At 45.8% G+C, this 18727-nt stretch overlaps 1 protein-coding gene across 3 annotated transcripts in view; it reads left to right on the forward strand.

The window, feature by feature from the left end:
• Positions 1–1657: 1657 nt before the first annotated feature.
• lingo2 (leucine rich repeat and Ig domain containing 2) overlaps positions 1658–18727 on the forward strand; it is a 535791-nt gene continuing 518721 nt past the window's right edge. For all 3 annotated transcript variants that reach the window (XM_078394985.1, XM_078394980.1, XM_078394984.1), the window contains exon 1: positions 1658–1868. The gene's annotated coding sequence lies outside the window, so the exon portion shown is untranslated. The remainder of the gene's footprint in view (positions 1869–18727) is intronic.

Genomic DNA, 18727 nt, shown 5'->3' on the forward strand with positions numbered 1-18727 from the left:
TCAGGGTCCCATGTATTTTACTAACCATTCCTTCAACTTGTCCTTGGGTTCCAGGCACTTCTGCACATATGTATCCATGTGATTTTGGCTCACATGCAACTTTTAGAACTACGATTTGGTCCAAATTGTCTCATTTGGAAGTAGATTGATTATCCATCAGCAGCGGCATCCTCGTAGTGGATGTAATATGTAAATGACTTCCTTTTGCTCAATTTAATATCGCAATTCGTGACTATCTAATAAAATCACAGGAGGTTGGGTACCAATGGAGCCCCTTTAGTCCGGTTAGTCAGTGGCGGTTCTGACGACCTGATTTGGATGTAGTAATCTAATATTACGAACACCCACCCATTTCCCGACCGATATTCACGCGTTCCTACAAAAAACACACCTGGAACAAGAAAGGGCTTTTATTGCCCGTTACGAACAATTCATGGCTAATTTGGCTGCTCTTCGCCGGATTGGCAAAGATTCTATCCAGTTGGCTCCTCACTTCTTGCTGCTTGGTTGATGGGCACGCCTCGGGGCTCCCAGAAAGGCAGCGGTGTGCAGAAACGTGGGCATTTGCAGCCCGCAATGTTTGGCCAAGACAAAGATGGGATATCAACACAACCGAGGCAGCTGCCGGAACACTGAGTGAATCAATACCACTTCAACGGCGCCGTGCAACCGAAGAACTCGTGAAACCAAACTTGAATGCGTTCGGGTCAGCATCTTCCCAATAAAAGTCTGCATTTTTGCACGAGAGAGGCAACGCACAACGTTGGGCGCAATACAATACAATATATCTTTATTGTCATTGTACAGGGGTACAACGAGATTGGGGCGGCAAGAGTTTTGGTATTTAATTTGGGTGCGGTGAAACAGAAAATGTATTATTCCCTCTTCACGCCTGCTCCGTATGTAGAAGGTGAAAAGAGGAACTGGGTAAACATTTCTCATCAAATGCCGTTGTTCCAGATTAACATTCCACCTTCACCTCACGCCCAGCGAGCGCTGAGCCAAGGCAAAGGATCATTAAACTGCGCTGAAACAGAAGCGATCATTTCCCGTACAGTCGGCATTCCGTTTTAGGGTGTTAGGAGCTACCTTCATTGCACTCCACGGATTGCCTCTGGTTCTTTAGCACCTGAAGTCTTTCCTGATTAGCCATTTTTTATCAGCTCCCGCTGAGCAAAGAAAAAAGCATTTGCGAACAAATTCTGAATTAAGCAGCTCATTCCACGCCCAAAAAGGGATACAGTGCATCGAAATAGCAGGGAAATGAGGGCACATTTGTCCTTTTTTTAAATTCATGAATCCTGCCTGCGGGGAATACATCCTCAAGTAGCCAAACCATTCATGCAATTCCCAAAGGAATGCTGTGAACCTTAATCCCTGGGATAACTTCACATTTTGTAATGTAATTGTCAACACGCAAGAATTGCGCTTGTGATGCATGACCTATATAGTTCCAAGTGCACCCGCCCCTCTCGCTGTCTCGGAGCTCGTTAGTTCAAAGTTTTTTGGGGGTTTTTTTGCCACTCGGAAGCCAGTTTATTAAACGATGGGATGTTTTGAAGAGTAATTTGTCAGTGTGGAATGTTACAGTCGGTTCCCCGCGTCCATTCGCGAGGAGAGACCAGGAAGAGAAAGAACCCCCTGTGTAATTTCTTCTACCCTGGGTTCGGCTCTCGCAGCTAGCTAGCCTATAGAAACGTCGGCGCGGCAGCGACTGAGGACAGCGTACTCACTCCCAGCATCGCCTCAGTTACTCGCCTCTCGCATCCCGCTTCGTTTCTCGGCGCGGCGAAGCACAGACTTAGGAGCCTGTCTGCATCTCGGTGTGCTTATTACATGGACTGTGGGATTACATTCGGCATTCTTAGGTAAGATGAGCTCCAGTGTGTGTGTGTTTGCGTTCGCCTGCTTCTCTCTCTCAGTGCTATTACCGGCATCGACACCGGCGGCTGCTATGGATTAAAAACTAGTCAGCCTGAATTTATCAACAGCTATTTTAAACCAGTTTAGAAGTTCCAACAGTAATATCAAGAATCTTAAATGGCTTTCGTTATAGAATCTGCCATGGTTAAAATCGTTTGACCTGTGGCACAAGACAACCCAACCAGTTTTATCGTGTTTATTTTAAATAACTCACTTTAGTTGTCGCGTTCGCAGCTCTGCTAACACTTCGCCTCAAGCAGCATATGTACAATTACAGTCGGTTAATTAGAAACTAGCTGGGATTGCAGTACCATCGGAAAAGCTCACTTTTCGAATCCATCCTAGTTAGTGATGCACTCTGGATCCGGGCTAAAAACAGCAGTTTAAAAAAAAAGCACAACGCCAAAATCTCCATAATTCTCAAAACTGATTGTGCAATACCTTTGGGGAGGAAATAAAACACATCTGAAACTTGGGTGAAAACAATGATTTTCTCTTTTGCGAGTTGGCTCACAGAATGTAAGGGGGTCGTGCGTTACCTATCTCTCGTCCAGCGTCCGCCCCATCGCTAATATTTCACATTCTTGGATGTGGCTGAGAATTGCTCGGGGCTTGTTACCCCAAAACAGTGTTATTTGCAGCGGTGTGACAGTGATAAAAGTGTACGAGCGAGGATTTTGGTAACCAATGCACGGAACGAGCCCACGGATACTTCAGGGTCGGTCAGTGGACCCTCCGGGGTTGTGTGGTTGTGTAGTCGCTTGCCTTCGGGCTTGTTGGACATGGTGGCATGGAAGATGTACTGCTTACCCGGGACTGGTCCCAGTTTACTTGTCGAGTGTGTGTGTGTGTGTGTGTGTGTGTGTGTGTGTGGTGGTGGTGGTGGTGGTGGTGGTGGGGGTGGGGGGGGGGGGGGGGAGGCACTCGGGGCGTGAAATTCGAAGTGTTCAAATCTAATTTGCAGCCCATTTGGGAAGGTAGACTGTCCAACTCGAGTAAAATAAATACTCCAAAATGCCATGTGTATTCCTTTAAGGATGCGTTCGAGAAGAAAACATTTTTTTAAAAGGGAAGCTTGAATCTAAATGAAGACTTTTCTGATTTCTCAGTTCAGACTTTCGCTCATTACTAACGTACAGAAGATGTAAAATGTATTCTGATTAGTCGCGAGTGTGCTGAATGTTGCATTTTTAGTCATTAGGCTGGCAACGTGTTACATTGATATACAGTCCGATGCTGGGAGATGCACCATTCATTCACGTATTGCACGTTTACCGTACGGTAGCTACACGCCGCCCTGAAGCTTTCGCTCAACTCGGGCTATACCTCTGCCTTTCCCGCAACCGAACAGAACAAATCTGGCCCACTACACCCGGCCAATGTATTTTGAGCATCTGCCCCCTGTCTGTTTATCACCCAAAATGAACCCCAAGCCCTGATCTGGTCCCCTGTATTCCGGACCCCTGTATTTTATTATCTGTGAACTTTCAGCGTTGGGAAACACAGGCGTGCGGGTGGAAACAAGGGTGATTGGGAGCTTACATGTGCACCGGTTCATTCTGCCGGGACTGAATAGACAATAGGTGCAGGAGGAGGCCATTCGGCCCTTCGAGCCAGCACCGCCATTCAATGTGATCATGGCTGATCATTCTCAATCAGTACCCCGTTCCTGCCTTCTCCCCATACCCCCTGACTCCGCTATCCTTAAGAGCTCTATCCAGCTCTCTCTTGAATGCATTCAGAGAATTGGCCTCCACTGCCTTCTGAGGCAGAGAATTCCACAGATTCACAACTCTCTGACTGAAAAAGTTTTTCCTCATCTCAGTTCTAAATGGCCTACCCCTTATTCTTAAACTGTGGCCCCTGGTTCTGGACTCCCCCAACATTGGGATCATGTTTCCTGCCTCTAACGTGTCCAACCTCTTAATAATCTTATACGTTTCGATAAGATCTCCTCTCATCCTTCTAAATTCCAGTATATACAAGCCTAGTCGCTCCAGTCTTTCAACATATGACAGTCCCGCCATTCCGGGAATTAACCTAGTAAACCTACGCTGCACGCCCTCAATAGCAAGAATATCCTTCCTCAAATTTGGAGACCAAAACTGCACACAGTACTCCAGGTGCGGTCTCACTAGGGCCCTGTACAACTGCAGAAGGACCTCTTCGCTCCTATACTCAACTCCTCTTGTTATGAAGAATGTTTAAATCTTGATCCTGAGTGGGGTTTCACAGCCAGAGACCCTTGCCCGCCCACCCTTGCCCGCCCGCCTGAATCGCTGCTTCTGGAGGAGACAATTATTGGTGACTCGCGTTTGCTCGGAAGGATTTTGTTTTTATTACGGCGTGACATTTTTTTTTAGCAGCAAATTAATAATGGTGGTGGTCTTTTAAAACCCAGTACCTAAATAAACTGCACATCTCGTTCTTGAAGTACTGCAATTGCAAACGATATTGAAAAATGTCACACCTTATACAAGCAACTTTTTCCTTCATTGAAGCGGCGTGTGTTAGTTACTGGCGGTGAAATTAGCTGGAGTATATTGGAGATGTCAGTCAGACTGGCGTAAGGAAGGCGCCGAGGGATTGCTCTTGCCTTCATGTTCATTCTTGGCGTGGCGGGATCTATTCCACCGGTTTTCCCTGGCGAGTGTGGTTGCTGCTTCTCTGACGAGCATGCGAGCGCACTGTTGCTCCGGGGGTGGACTCCTGAACAGCGCACACAGTCTGACGGTCTGCCAGGTCCCTTGGGTTGATCGCCAGGGCAGGCGGGAGCTTTGCAAGCGGTGGAATTTAGCAGCATGCGGCAGAGAGAGAGAGAGAGAGAGAGAGATGGAGGGATGCACGGCTGAGATTTAATGTCAGTATAAGAAGATAACTGCAGATGCTGGTACAAATCTTAGGTTTTTATTCACAAAATGCTGGAGTAACTCAGCAGCATCTCGGGAGAGAAGGAATGGGTGACGTTTCGGTCGAGACCCTTCTTCAGACTTCAGTGACCAGTGAAGTCTGAAGTCTGGCACTGTCGTCTGAAGAAGGCTCTCGACCCAAAACGTCACCCATCCCTTCTCTCCCGAGATGCTGCCTGACCTGCTGAGTTACTCCAGCATTTTGTGAATAAAAACCTGAGATTTAATGTCAGTGGGAGTGTTCGCCTGCTCAAAACACAAACCCTCTGCCTCGCCGGGATACCAAGAGAGCCGAAGAGACTCTGCCCTTCGTACGCTGCCACAAACACAGTGGCCGAGTCCCCAAACTACCTGGTGTCGGGTGGGGCCAAGCGTCTGTTGAACCGTCGTAACTTGAGCTGGGAGGGACTATCCAGCAGTGTATCCGAATCAATGCTTGTTTTCAGATACACTGCTCCAGATACACTCGCGATTGCAGGAAGCGGATCACATGAATCACGGTATGGGTACAGTGTGATCAGACAATCCAACCCACTGGAATGGCTCGCTTTAGTGTCAAGTTCGTTATTAGTCATTACGCTCAATCTGGAGTAGCAAATTGGGTCTGAATACAATTTATGTCCCGATTCTTCTTCAGACTGAGCCTCTCCTCAGTCTGAACAAGGGCCTCGGTCCGAAAGGTCACCCATTCCTTCTCTCCAGTGATGCTGCCCGTCCCGCTGAGTCACTCCAGCATTTTGTGTCTATCTTCGGCTTAAACCAGCATCTGCAGTTCCTTCCTTCACACTATGTCCTGATTCTGCTGCTTGAGTTGCTGAACCCGTCACCTCATTCATTCCAATTTCCTTCCAATGGGTTTATGACACACGTGTGGATAAATATCCCGAATTAGCCTTAAAACTGCGTGTTCAGGCCGTGGTGCCCGCGGCTGGGCGTTTTATACTCAGCAATTCAGCGGTACTCTTGCCTGAAAATAGTCAGCAGCACCCGGAGGTATGAGAATCCGATTGCAAGCAAAGTAAGAACCAGACGGCGGAGTAAATCAATGGATCGAGCAGCATCTGTTGGTTTTGGTCTAGACCCTGTATCAGGACTGGGAATCATCTCTGCGAATCTGAATCGGCCCATGGACCCGAATACTGGAGCTTCATTGCGTTACCTATTTGTAGATACTGGACATGCTGGGCAGGTGTTTATCCACCACGATATCGAAAGAATGGGCTTCTAAAGTGGCTGAAGGACTCTGCAGGAATCTATCAAGATCAAACCACGAACCAAGTCGCTTCCCGCTGCGTGCGCCACAGTTATTTCCTAACACTGAGTGATCCATCTCTAACTTTTTAAGGCTGGATATCTTGCTTTGGACAGGATGCTCTGCCCCCAAACAGCGGAGGTAGATGGTTTTTCTCCACTCTGTCAAACCCTTCAACCACCTTTACACCTCGATTACATGAGCCTTCAATTCCATTTGGACAGATGCTGACAAGGTTGTCTGGACGCCATGTTGCCAAATTTGAATGAGTTGCCCTCCCATCCTTTTAAGAGTTGACAGTGCCAGAGTTTCGGGTTGGAAACATGCTATACCCATTCATAACTTCTCCAGCTATTTTAAGGATAACACCCTTTTTCCACCCACATGCTAGGAAATACTTAGAGCATTGAGTAATAATGCTGACCTTCTCCATTGGGGGTTTGGATACAACCCAGATCGATATGTTTGAGTTTCACTGTTGTATTTGTTGTGTGTTGTATTAAGAGAGCCTTTAACCTCAGAGAGAGAAACTGCATGGAGTTTGACATATTTGTTGAATTATCAACCTTCAATAGAGTGGGCAGCCAGGAAAATATTATATGGTGCTGTTCAGGTACCTCTGCCACTGGTGTGATAAGTCAAGACTCAGGGACCATATGTGGCGTCTTGCTGATGTTTGTGATTCAGTGCACTGTGATTTTATTGTGAACAGTGCACTGTTATAAGTCATCTGTTATGTGAATGAATGCAAAGCTCTAGATTGAAAAAGGTGAAATTTAATCAACAATACAAAAGGTAGCTTGGTGTTGTTCGTCTTGCAATGTTGGGAGTTGTTGATATTGATCATCTCTGTCTATTTTTATTACAACCTTGCATAGTTCTGCCCTGTACACTAGGGGCAATTTACAGAAGCCAATTAATCGACAAACCTGCAATCTTTGGCATGTGGGAGAAAACTGGTGCACCCGGAGAAAACCCACACGGACATAGGGAATCCAGTACAAAATCCTCCTCATGACCTACAAAGCCCTCCATAACCTGGCCCCATCCTACCTGACCGACCTCCTCCACAGGCACACTCCCACCTGCACCCTCCGCTCTGCTGCTGCCAATCTCCTATCCCCCCACATCCGGACCAAACTCAGATCCTGGGGGGACAGGGCTTTCTCCATCGCTGCTCCCACCCTATGGAACTCACTACCCCAAACCCTCAGAGACTCCTCCACACTCACCACATTCAAAACATCACTGAAGTCTCACCTGTTCAGTACTGCCTTCAACCACTGAAGGTCACCTCACCTTCTGTCTCCTTTCTCTGTTCGTTTACTTATTTATCTATTTATTCACTTCCCTATGTTCTCTAAATCCCTGTAAAGCGTCTTTGAGTATATGAAAAGCGCTATATAAATGTAATGCATTATTATTATTATTATTATTATTAGACATCATCCGTAGTCAGGATCGAACCCAGGTCTCTGGCTCCATGAGGCAGCAACTCTACTGCTGCACCAATATGTCATCCCCTTTCTGAACTAAAAAGCTCTTGTCCTTGTTTTTTTGATGTGCACCAGAATTGGGAGGATGTACCACTTGAATTAAATTTTGCCCTTTTCTGCTGTTTCACAAATGGCATTTAGTTGATAAATGCACAAGCTAATAATTCTACATTTTAGTTTCTATATTTGCTTGGGATAAATTATTAAGATCTCAACCCAAGGTTGTCATTTCCTATGTACATTTTTAAAGAAGGTATTAACATTAAGCTAATTGGTCTGTAGTTCCTTGATGCTAATAGTTTGAGTTCAGTGGTTTGAAAGCTGGCTAATGTTCAACCTGCCAAAATGGACCCAAAGATGTTTAATACTGTTGAAAGCATTAGGCTTCTTGCCCATCTTTTTTCACGCTCTTCGCAAAAGACAAATAGCAGGGTGTTCAGCAGGTCATCGGGCAGGAGATGTTTATGCAGTGTAATTTTCCTAGTGTTCTTTCCTTCTGATTAATGTCATCGTCTGATTGATTATGCTTTTTCATGATGTGATGGGGCAGTGAGCCTGCATGCCTGTTCTGCTGCATTTCAAGGAGAGTTTCCCCCAATTCTGCTCTCATTCCCTCTGACCCCAGATGGAACAAGGATAGAGTTCCCCTGGCCCTCACCTTACAGCCTGTGCATCCAACTCTGATATTTGCATGATCTTCAACATGATCCCACCACCAATCACATCTATCCCCCCAGTCTCCTATCCCCACCCCATTCTGATTTACATAGAGACCACTCTCCCTGCAACACCTTCCTCCTCCATCTGCCAATCACTCTTTCACCTGTATCCATCTATCACTCGCTTGTCTTTGCTCTGCTCCTACATCACGTCTTCAGCATCCTTCCCCGACTCTTATGTCTGAAAAAGGGTCCCGATCCAAAATATAGTCTGCCCATTTCACTCCATAGATGCTGCCTGACCTGCTAAGTTCTTCCAGCACTCTGTTTCTTGCTTAAAATTCCAGAATCTGCTCTCTCCTTTGTCACAAGTATTAATCTTGGTGGATTGCCAAGAGGAGCAGATCATGCCAGTTCATTGGCTATATTTAAGAGGGAGTTAGATGTGGCCCTTGTGGCTAAAGGGATCAGGGGGTATGGAGAGAAGGCAGGTACAGGTTACTGAGCTGGATGATCAGCCATGATCATATTGAATGGCGGTGCAGGCTCGAAGGGCCGAATGGCCTACTCCTGCACCTATTTTCTATGTTTCTATGTTTCTATAATTTTCCCTGGGGTCGTGGTCAGAGCTGTATCGCAAGGTCAAAGTACAAATGTGACCTTTAGTGCCAGACCTGGTTAGTAGTATTTAGCATTTTTCGTAGGATTTTTCCTAAAATCCATTGCAAAATATTTTGCATCTTTATTTTTATTTGCTGGATGATTTAGCACAGTGAGTAGAACATTGTTGATTCAGTAGTTCATTCCAATGTTCTGTTGAATTTTTAAAGATAATGTTTTTATATTTCTAGTTTTGTGACATATTTGTCACTGAAGCTGAAGGGATCCTATTTGAATGCAAGCTATTTATGGGATACAGCAGAGACTGGGATACAGCAGAGACTGGTGAATGCTTCTCTGTGCCAAGGTTCCTTAATCCCAACCTGGAAACAGCACCCTCTGTTGACCACAATTGATTCCCACAAGAGCCGATCTGGTTAACATTCTGTGTCTGATGAAGGGGAGCCCAAGGGCTCTCTCTTGATATAAGATGAATTGTTAGGGTTTGATAAGATGTTTTTCTAATGTTTTTCAATGTCTTTGCATAATTCCAAAAAACTCAAGAAAACATACCAAATACTGTTCCACATAGCGACATTAGAATTTTCGTAACATTACCGATGTTATCAAGAGGCGCGCTGAATCTTACCCAGTCTGAAGAAGGGTCTCGACCCGAAACGTCACCCATTCCTTCTCTCCCGAGATGCTGCCTGACCTGCTGAGTTACTCCAGCATTTTGTGAATAAATCGATTTGTACCAGCATCTGCAGTTATTTTCTTATCTTACCCAGGAGCCATTAGTTTACAGAATCTGCCAGGTAAATCGCAAACATAAGCTGCAAGGCCTAAATAATGTAAGTGACAGATGGTAGTGTCCCTGTCACGCAACTGTGCGACTGAAATTCCACATGGAGTCTAATGGTCTAACCCTGGGGACTCTGCCTCTGTGATTCTTACCATCTATACCTGGTGTGAGTTCAGAATCTCCATTCATTCGGATGAGAATTTTAGACTTGGAGACTCAGAGGACAACAACGAGGCTTTTTAAAAACTTTAACATGTTAATATCTTTTTATTTTCTAAAACTGTTTCTGTTTACAGCTATTTTAAATGTTATGTCTCTGAATATCAGAGATGTTTAAATATTGTTTGGGGAGAAAGCCTGCACTACTTAAAAAGAGTGAAGCTCTCTCTGCAGCCTTGTCCACTGACAGAGACTGTCAAGTAGTCCAGAGGTGGGGCCTTCATGGCTTGTCACTAGAGAGGCCCAGTCACTACTGAGGCCTCTAAGCCTTGCCTTTCATTTCTTTGGGTTCGAGTGCCATCTGGCCTGGCTAAGTATGGGAAGAAGAGGCCTTGACTAGTGGAGTGCAATATATAATTCTAAACAATATATACAGTAACAGGTCTTTCTTAAAATTCTGAATGTCGAGCATCTATTCAGGTTGATCATCTGTGAATTCATGTGACCAAACAATTTCTGCACATTCTCGCAATTTTAAAGCAGGTTATTCCGCCTCCCAGATGAAATAAAAACAAGTTAAAAATCAAAACTCTTCACATTTGTCAAATCCATGTCATTTAATACATCTAGAATTTCAAGTTAGTTGCAGATTAAATACAGGTTCCATTTGTATTCATCATTACATCATTGTCATAATGGATAACATTTCGTGGACAAGTTGGGAAAAAATAGCCTCGTAATTTTTAATGCGTGGGGTACTGAACCGTTGGGCCCGTCCTCGTAGGGTTTCCATTGTAACCGGGAGGGGAGTGGGGGGGAGGGAAGGGGGAGGGAGGGGGGAGGGAGGGGGGAGGGGAGGGGGGAGGGAGAGGGGAGGGAGGGGGGTAGGGGGGAGGGGAGGGGGGGTAGGGGGGAGGGGAGGGGGGAAGGGGGGAGGGAGGGGGGAGGGAGGGGGACCTCCCCTTTTCCCAGTACCCCTCTTTCCCCGTTGGGCCCGTCCTCGTAGGGTTTCCATTGTAACCGGGAGGAGGGGAGGGAGGGAAGGGGGAGGGAGGGAGGAGGGAGGTGTGGAGGGAGGGGGGGAGGGGGGGAGGGGGGGGAGGGAGAGGGGAGGGAGGGGGGTAGGGTGGAGGGAGGGGGGTAGGGGGGGAGGGAGGAGTGGAGGGGAGGGGGAAGGGGGAGGGAGAGGGACCTCCCCTTTTCCCAGTACCCCTCTTTCCCCATTGGGCCCATCCTCGTAGGGTTTCCATTGTAACCGGGAGGAGGGGAGGGAGTGAAGGGAGAGGGAGGGAGGGGAGGGGGGGGAAGGGGGAGAGGGGAGGGGAGGGGAGGGGGGGATGGGAGGGGGTAGGAGGGAGGGGAGGGGGGGATGGGAGGGGGTAGGAGGGAGGGGGGAGGGGAAGGGGGGAGGGAGGAGGACCTCCCCTTTTCCCAGTACCACTCTTTCCCCGTTGGGCCTGTCCTCGTAGGGTTTCCATTGTAACCGGGAGGAGGGGAGGGAGGGAAGGTGGAGGGAGGGAGGAGGGAGGTGTGGAGGGAGGAGGGGAGGGGGAGGGAGGGGGGGAGGGGGAAAAGGGGGGGAGGGAGAGGGGAGGGAGGGTCGAGGGGGAGGGAGGGGGGAGGGGAAGGGGAGGGAGGGGGACCTCCCCTTTTCCCAGTACCCCTCTTTCCCTGTTTGGCCCGTCCTCGTAGGGTTTCCATTGTAACTGGGAGGGGAGTGGGGGGAGGGAAGGGAGGAGGGAGGTGTGGAGGGGGGAGGGGAGGGGAGGGAGGGGGGGAGGGGGGGAGGGAAGGGGGGGGAGGGGGGAAGGAGAGGGGAGGGAGGGGGTAGGGGAGGAGGGGGATGGAGGGGGGAGGGGGAAGGGGGAAGGGAGGGGGACCTCCCCTTTTCCCAGTACCCCTCTTTCCCCGTTGGGCCCGTCCTCGTAGGGTTTCCATTGTAACCGGGAGGCGGGGAGGGAGGGGGGAGGGAGGGAGGAGGGAGGTGTGGAGGGAGGAGGGGAGGGTGAGGGAGGGGGGGGAAGAGGGGGGCGAGGTGGAAGGCGGGAGGGAGGGGGACCTCCCCTTTTCCCAGTACCCCTCTTTCCCAGTTTGTCCCGTCCCCGTTGGGTTTCCATTGTAACCGGAAGGGGGGGAGGGAGGGTGGAAGGAGGGGGGAGGGGGAGAGGGATGGAAGGGTGGAGGGAGGGGGGGAGGGATGGAGGGAAGGAGGGAGGGGGGGGAGTTAGGGGGGGATGGGTGAGGGAGGGGTGGAGGGAGTTGGGGAGGAGGGGGGGAGGGAGTGGGGATGAAGGTGGGAAGGAGGGGGGAGGAAGGGGTTGAGGGGGGAAGGGGGACCTCCCCTTTTCCCAGTACCCCTCTTTCCCCCACAACCAAGCCCCCTCCGCAACGACCCCTGTTGTCCCCCTCCCCAGTCCCCATTCTCAGACCCCCCCCATTCTCTCTCTCCCTAATGAAGCTGCTTCTCGTGATAACACAGGTGGAGGGAACCTCATCCCAGAAGTGGGAGTAATCCAGAACAATGGACCAGGTCAGTCTTGTTTTGAGGGAACATTTCCCAACTAAAAATCTCATTGGGACACTTTCTCTGCTCACAATACCCATTTTTTTAAAAATCGAAGCCGATAACTGGTGGGGACAATTGAACATTTCAAAATCGAGAGTGAAATAATTTAATGTTAATCTAGAGGAGGAAGAATTACAGAAGCAAGATGGTAAACAGAACTCAGTCCTGCGATGGTCATTAGCGTACTGTGTAGCAGAAAGCCTTAAGTAGCTCCATGGCTAACTCCCTTTCCTGTGTTTAATCAATATGAAGAAATCTTGCATCAAACTGGAATTTCCATTAAGAATAAAAGCCATCAGGAGCCAATGGCAATTGGTAATTAATGTAATATGACTAAACAGTAATTACCGGTAGTGTGATTACATAGCCTATTCTTTAATTTAATTATTGGTGTTATCAAAAGCACCCAGCATTTAAAAGCTTGGGTGCCCTTTTGTGCCCTGAAATAGCACCGTCATCATTGAACTGGTAATGTAATACAGGACAGAAACTCCCTGAGGTAAGTGGGCACTTACAATGCAGCTGGACATTGGAGATGCAATGTTGATGTGATAAATACATGTCTGAAGATTTAGCAGAAGCATATCCATAGTAATGTCCAGGAGGAAACCCCTGGAGGGATAGCTTGAAAGGCTGGATACTCTCTTTTCACGGGGTTTAAAGCGAGATAAGAACCTGCACAGATTTGGCACCATTTTTCCTGGTATATTATGAGATGAGCTTTACAGAACAGTATAAGAATGATCCAGTTTAGCAGATAATGGAAGCATTCTGCAAATTGGAACTCATCTAACCACAGTGCAGTAACAGGGTCCATTTTGAAATTATTTGCACTTTAAAAAATAGCTTAGAATTATTCTTTGGAATCGGTTTCTAAGAAATAAAAGTTATGTTGCCTTTTGATTTACTCTGCATTTAAAATGATGATCAAATTGACCTCGTTGATACTGTGTAGGAAGGAACTGCAGATGCTGGTTTAAACCGAAGCTAGACACAAAAAGCTGGAGTCAGACAGCGGGTCAGACAGCATCTCTGGAGGAAAAGAATAGGTGACGTTTTGGGTCGAGACCCTACTTCAGACTTCATCTTACTGTTTTTGAAATAGGAGTATAAAATATGTTTGATCTCTTCAGGAGTCACCAATAATCAGAAACTCATTAGGATTTGTAAAAAATAATGTTAGGTATCCTGTGATGAGTGATTTATATTTCACTAAACTCACCCCCTCCCCCACACCCACTCTGACACCCCAAAGAATTTCCATCCATCTACCCACAAGATGGTAGTGCGATGACTCTTCACTTGCCGTGATAAGTTCCATGCCTACAGCACCCAGAAAGCCTAATATCACACGGGGCAATGCAGCCCACTTGAATGATAGCCTTTTCCTTTGCTCAATGCGTTACTTTGTCCCATCACTGTGCCTGCAGCACATCTCGTTTACTAAGTGCAGTTCAGCAACCTGCCTCAGCTTCAACAGCACTTTCTGATTTTAGATCCCTATCCACCATGAAGGAAAGGACAGGAGGCACAATCAGCTGGAAGATTCCTCCCGAGTCGCACACCACCCTGACTGGAAAATGTTTTGTTGCCAGATTTAACCCCTGAAGGTCCCGAACCTACTGAATAATTGAATTGAATACATTTTATTAGCCAAGTATGTATACCTACAAGGAATTTGCCTTGGTGCTTTGCTCGCAAGTAGCAACACGACATACAGTAAACAATTAAGAATAAAACATAAAACATTAAGAATAAAACATTATAGTTTAAACATGTGACGAATGAAATAAAATACCAGAGCAAAAGGAGACTACAGACGTTTGGTTGTTGAGTAGAGCTACTGCTCGTGGAAAGTAATGGGAGCAGCTTCACCCCATGAAGAGCAACAGTTCAAGAAGGTGGCTCACCATTGCTCTATCAAGGTTTAATAGGGAGGGGCAATAAATGAGGGCAAACTGTGAACAAAAATACATTATTTTGCAGAAAATATCCAGATACATTGTATCCCTATTTTGGCAAGCTCTGTTTACGCCTGGTGAGATTTGATGCAAGTCAAATTCCAAAAGTGCTGCCCAGATTTGTTCACATCTCCTACAGGCCTGGACTGAATGTCACTGCCGGATAGCAGATGGGATACACTAGCAATAATACAAGCCACAATATCAGCAATCAGCTATTTGCTTCAGTGTCTGAATTTCATCCCACTCCCAGGTGTATATTTTGGGGGCAAGCTTTACAACGTTAACAGGAAAAATAAAATAGATTAAAAAATAAAAATATCAGATTGAAAGAAAATTACTGTCTATTCCATCAAATTTACTCAATCTACTGGTCAACTAAAATTAATCTAACCTTCACCTCTATTTTCTCACAAGTTCCACAAAATGTTTCCAGACCAAAACGAGGCAGCATTTTTGGAATACAGAACCCAGACCTCAAAACCGTGGACAATTATGTCTTAACCAATTCAATTAGTTATGTGGGGATTACAGAGACAAGGCTGCAGGAGGATCGGGACTGGGAACTGAATATTTAGAGTTATACGCCCAAAGAAAGGACAGGCAGGTGGGCTGGGGAGATGGGGTAGCTCTGTTGGTGAGGGATGAAATTCAGTCCCTTGCGAGGGGGTGAAAGAGCGATGTAGATTTGCTGTGGATAGAATTGAGGAATTGCAAAGGTAAGAAGACACTAATGGGAGTCCCAATTAGGACTCTGAATTTAACATTGCAAGATTTCAAAGTGAAGTGTAAATCAAATTTGTTGGTACAAAAATTAGAATAAAAGGCAAAATTAGAATAAAAGGCGAGGTGAGGAGAAAGTAAAACAAAAATTATCCTCAAACAACAATTACAACCTGTAGAAGGGGCGTGTCAGTTCTCTTCTCCATCACTCCCAACATTCCCTTCCCAATCAACCTGCATGTGTCATGATCAAAGGTACAACACCTGGCTTTTTATTTCCTGCATGCCATTTAGAATCGCAAAGATTTCATCCAATTTAGATTGCTGTCTTTGCTGGTGAAGATGTAGTCTCCTTTTGCTCTGAGGGGACCAGGAATGGGTTATGCGATTGTTTTGTGCAGGGCCTCGGGTCAATTTACAAGCTTGACTTCTACTCTTTGCAGTCTGCGATCATAATTCTTTGCTACTCTCACACTGAGCTCTCTATCCCTGTTATATGGTTTTAATTAAGCCCAATGGAAGACTGTGGAACAGCATCTCATCTCTTGACTGGACGCTGTACAGCCACAGAGGTTGGAAATCGTGGATACTAACCGATTATTTTGGTAATGACCCTGCTGCTGCTGTTTCAATTCCCTTGAATATACATTTTATTTTTGTCATAACCTGTTGCCAACATGTTTTACCAGACCCATCATTTTTTTTTTCAATCCTGACTTTTTACCTTGTCCCAGATCTTTCCTTTTGTTTTTTTCTGTTCTTATCTGTTCTTATTCCAGACAGATTTCTTAGAGATGTTTAAAATCATGAAGGGGTTAGATAAAGTTATGACAGATACATTTTACCAAGGGCTGAAAAATGTATGACTAGAAAGCACCGTTTTCATGCAATTTTCTATCTAACCCAGAGGCAAAGGCCACATGAGTAAAAACTGTCAAGGAGTGATGGTTAAGATATGTGGTATATGTTCTGAAATTATGATGGGCACTTATCAATAATTTGAAGGAGAATTAGTCAACTGCATGAAGTGTGGTGGTATAGATGCAGGAATACGTGGAAAGAACAAAGCAAGTCATGTCAAGTTAAGATTATTGTCATCTGCACAAGTATAATGAAGTACACGTACAAAAAAATCATGCTCTCAGCAGCATCACAGGCACATAGTTTCAGACAAAACACAAAAATATATAAATAATACATATATTACAATGAATTCTCCAATAATTAATATCATTCTCTGCAAAGAAGGACTGTCCAATAAACAAGACATTATTGCAAAAATACAGTTAGTAATCAAGTCCATGAAAGTGCAAGAGGTGGTCCATAGTGTTCTGTTGTTGAGGTAGCTGTGAAGTTGTGGAGGTCAGCACAAGAACATGATGGTTGTAGATGAGTAGCTGTTTCTGAAGGAAGAGTTGTTGAGCTTCAGGCTTCTGTACCTCCTACCCATTGGTAGAAATGAGAAGAAGTCCTTGCCCAGATGATGGGAATCCTTGATGATAGATGCCATCTGTTTGAGGCAGCGCCTCATGGAGGTGTTTTTGTTGGTGGGACAGGCTGTGGGGCTGTGCCTGTGATGAACTAGGCAGAGTTCCCCATTCTCTGCAGCCTCTTGCATCCTGTGCATTGGAATCACCATTGTAGGCCATGGTGCAACCAGCAGGATACTTTCTACAATTTTATTAGAAATTTATTAATTTGAATCTATTTAAACTTTTAAGAGAGTAAAGGCACTGGCACGCCTTCATCATGATTTATATATATACAATATATATATATACTAGGCCCAGGATAGGTCAGCTGAGATGTCAATACCCAGAAATTTGAAGCTGCTAGCTTCTCTAAATCTGACCCCCCCCCCCCCCCCCCCCCAATGAAAATTGACATGTGGCCTCTCCACATCCCTTTTCAAAAGTCAATGTTTAACTCCTTTGTTGTTGATGCTGAACAAGATCTTGTTGTGGTACCACTCAGCAAGCAATCTCTCTCTCTCTCCATGAATAATATAGACTGAATGGTATGGTTCTTATCTGGTGTATAACGGCAGAAATACTTGAAAGTGTTAATAAAGCACATGAGAAGTTATGTTGAACCTTCATGAAATAACTGGCTATTGTGTGCAAATCTGAAAACCTTCAGGATGGATGAGAAGAACCTTAAGAGGGTGAAAACATATTTCCTGGATTAGTCACAAGAATAAGGGATTTCAGCTACAGGTTTGGGCTGGAGAAGATAACATTGTTCTCCTGGAACCAAGGGAGTTGAGAGGAGATAGGATAAAGGTGCACACGATCTTAGCCGGCAGGGAATTTATTGCATTTCATGAATGTTTCAAGGACCCATGGGCACATATATTTGGGGCAAAAAATTACAAGTACACAAGGGAAAATGTTCTTTGTGCAGAAGATAATTATGACCTTGAATTCTTTGCCAGTGTTGAACCAATCACTTCCTTCAAAAGGAAATTGAAAAGACATTTGAAAATAACTGCAAAATAATGATAGATTTGGAATGGGGGGGGGGGGGGGGGGGGGGTTGTTGGGGGGACTGACAAAATCGCTGCTCGGTGACACAATGGGATAAGCAGCCACAATGATTCTGCTCGTTGCTGGTTATAATTAAACTGCATCAAATACTGACGGGGGTGGTGTCCAAGGAGCTGAAAACTGGCTTCTGTATTTTTAGAAAAAAAGTTTTTCTTTGGCTGTGAGATGCTCTGAGAAGTCTTAAAATTGTGAATATACTTAATAAACTAAAGGCACTGTCCCCCCTGACGGTACAATGACACTGCTAGTTCAGTAGCTGTGTTACCTCACTACCATAGCTACCTGAACTTAGAGCTGTCCTCTGGTGTTGTTGGTGCACAATTTGCTTTTTGTGACTGCGTGGGGTTCTTCAGATGCTCTGGCTTCTTCCCACATCCTGGATACCTGCAGGTTGGTAGATTGAGTAGCCCTGTAAATTGTTCCTGGTGTGGATAACTAGTAGAAACTGAGGGGAACTGGTGGCTGTGTGGGGAACATAAAGAATGGGATTTGTTTAACAGCACAAGGGTGGTGTGTGTATGGAACAAGCTGTCCAGAGGATGTAGTTGAGGCTGGGACTATCCCGACATTCAAGAAACAGTTGGACAGGTACATAGATAGGGCTAGTTTGGAGGGATATGAACCAAGCGCAGGCAGGCGGGACAAGTGCAGCTGGGATATGTTGGCCGGTGTGGGCAAGTTGGAAGAAGGGCCTGTTTCCATACTATCACTATATGACTATGACTCTAGCATGCTTGATGGTCAGCACTTGGTGGGCCAAAGCCCTACATTCATCCCCTATAATTCTCCAACAATTCTTCTAGTATTGTCCTTTTGAAAATCGCAGTTGGTGAATGCAGTTAACCTGATGTTTTTACTTAGATTTGTGTGAGATATAAATTCAGGCAGGATGGGCATTTAGGCAAAAAATCTGGCAAAAATGTGAAGTTTGGTTCAAAATCAATTGATGGAAGGGAAGCCAAAAATTTTCAGCAGTAAACCAAGACACAGTGAATGATGCAGAGCTCTGGAGTGAATGGCTCATGTTATTCCCAGTCTAGTCTATTATAGCCGTTCAGCTAAATCTAGGTGGGGGCATCTATTTTGCAAATAGCATACATCACACATGGAATCTTATCAGGCATTGAG

Source organism: Rhinoraja longicauda, chromosome 3 (genome assembly GCF_053455715.1).
Source record: "Rhinoraja longicauda isolate Sanriku21f chromosome 3, sRhiLon1.1, whole genome shotgun sequence".
Classification (NCBI taxonomy): Eukaryota; Metazoa; Chordata; class Chondrichthyes; order Rajiformes; family Arhynchobatidae; genus Rhinoraja; species Rhinoraja longicauda.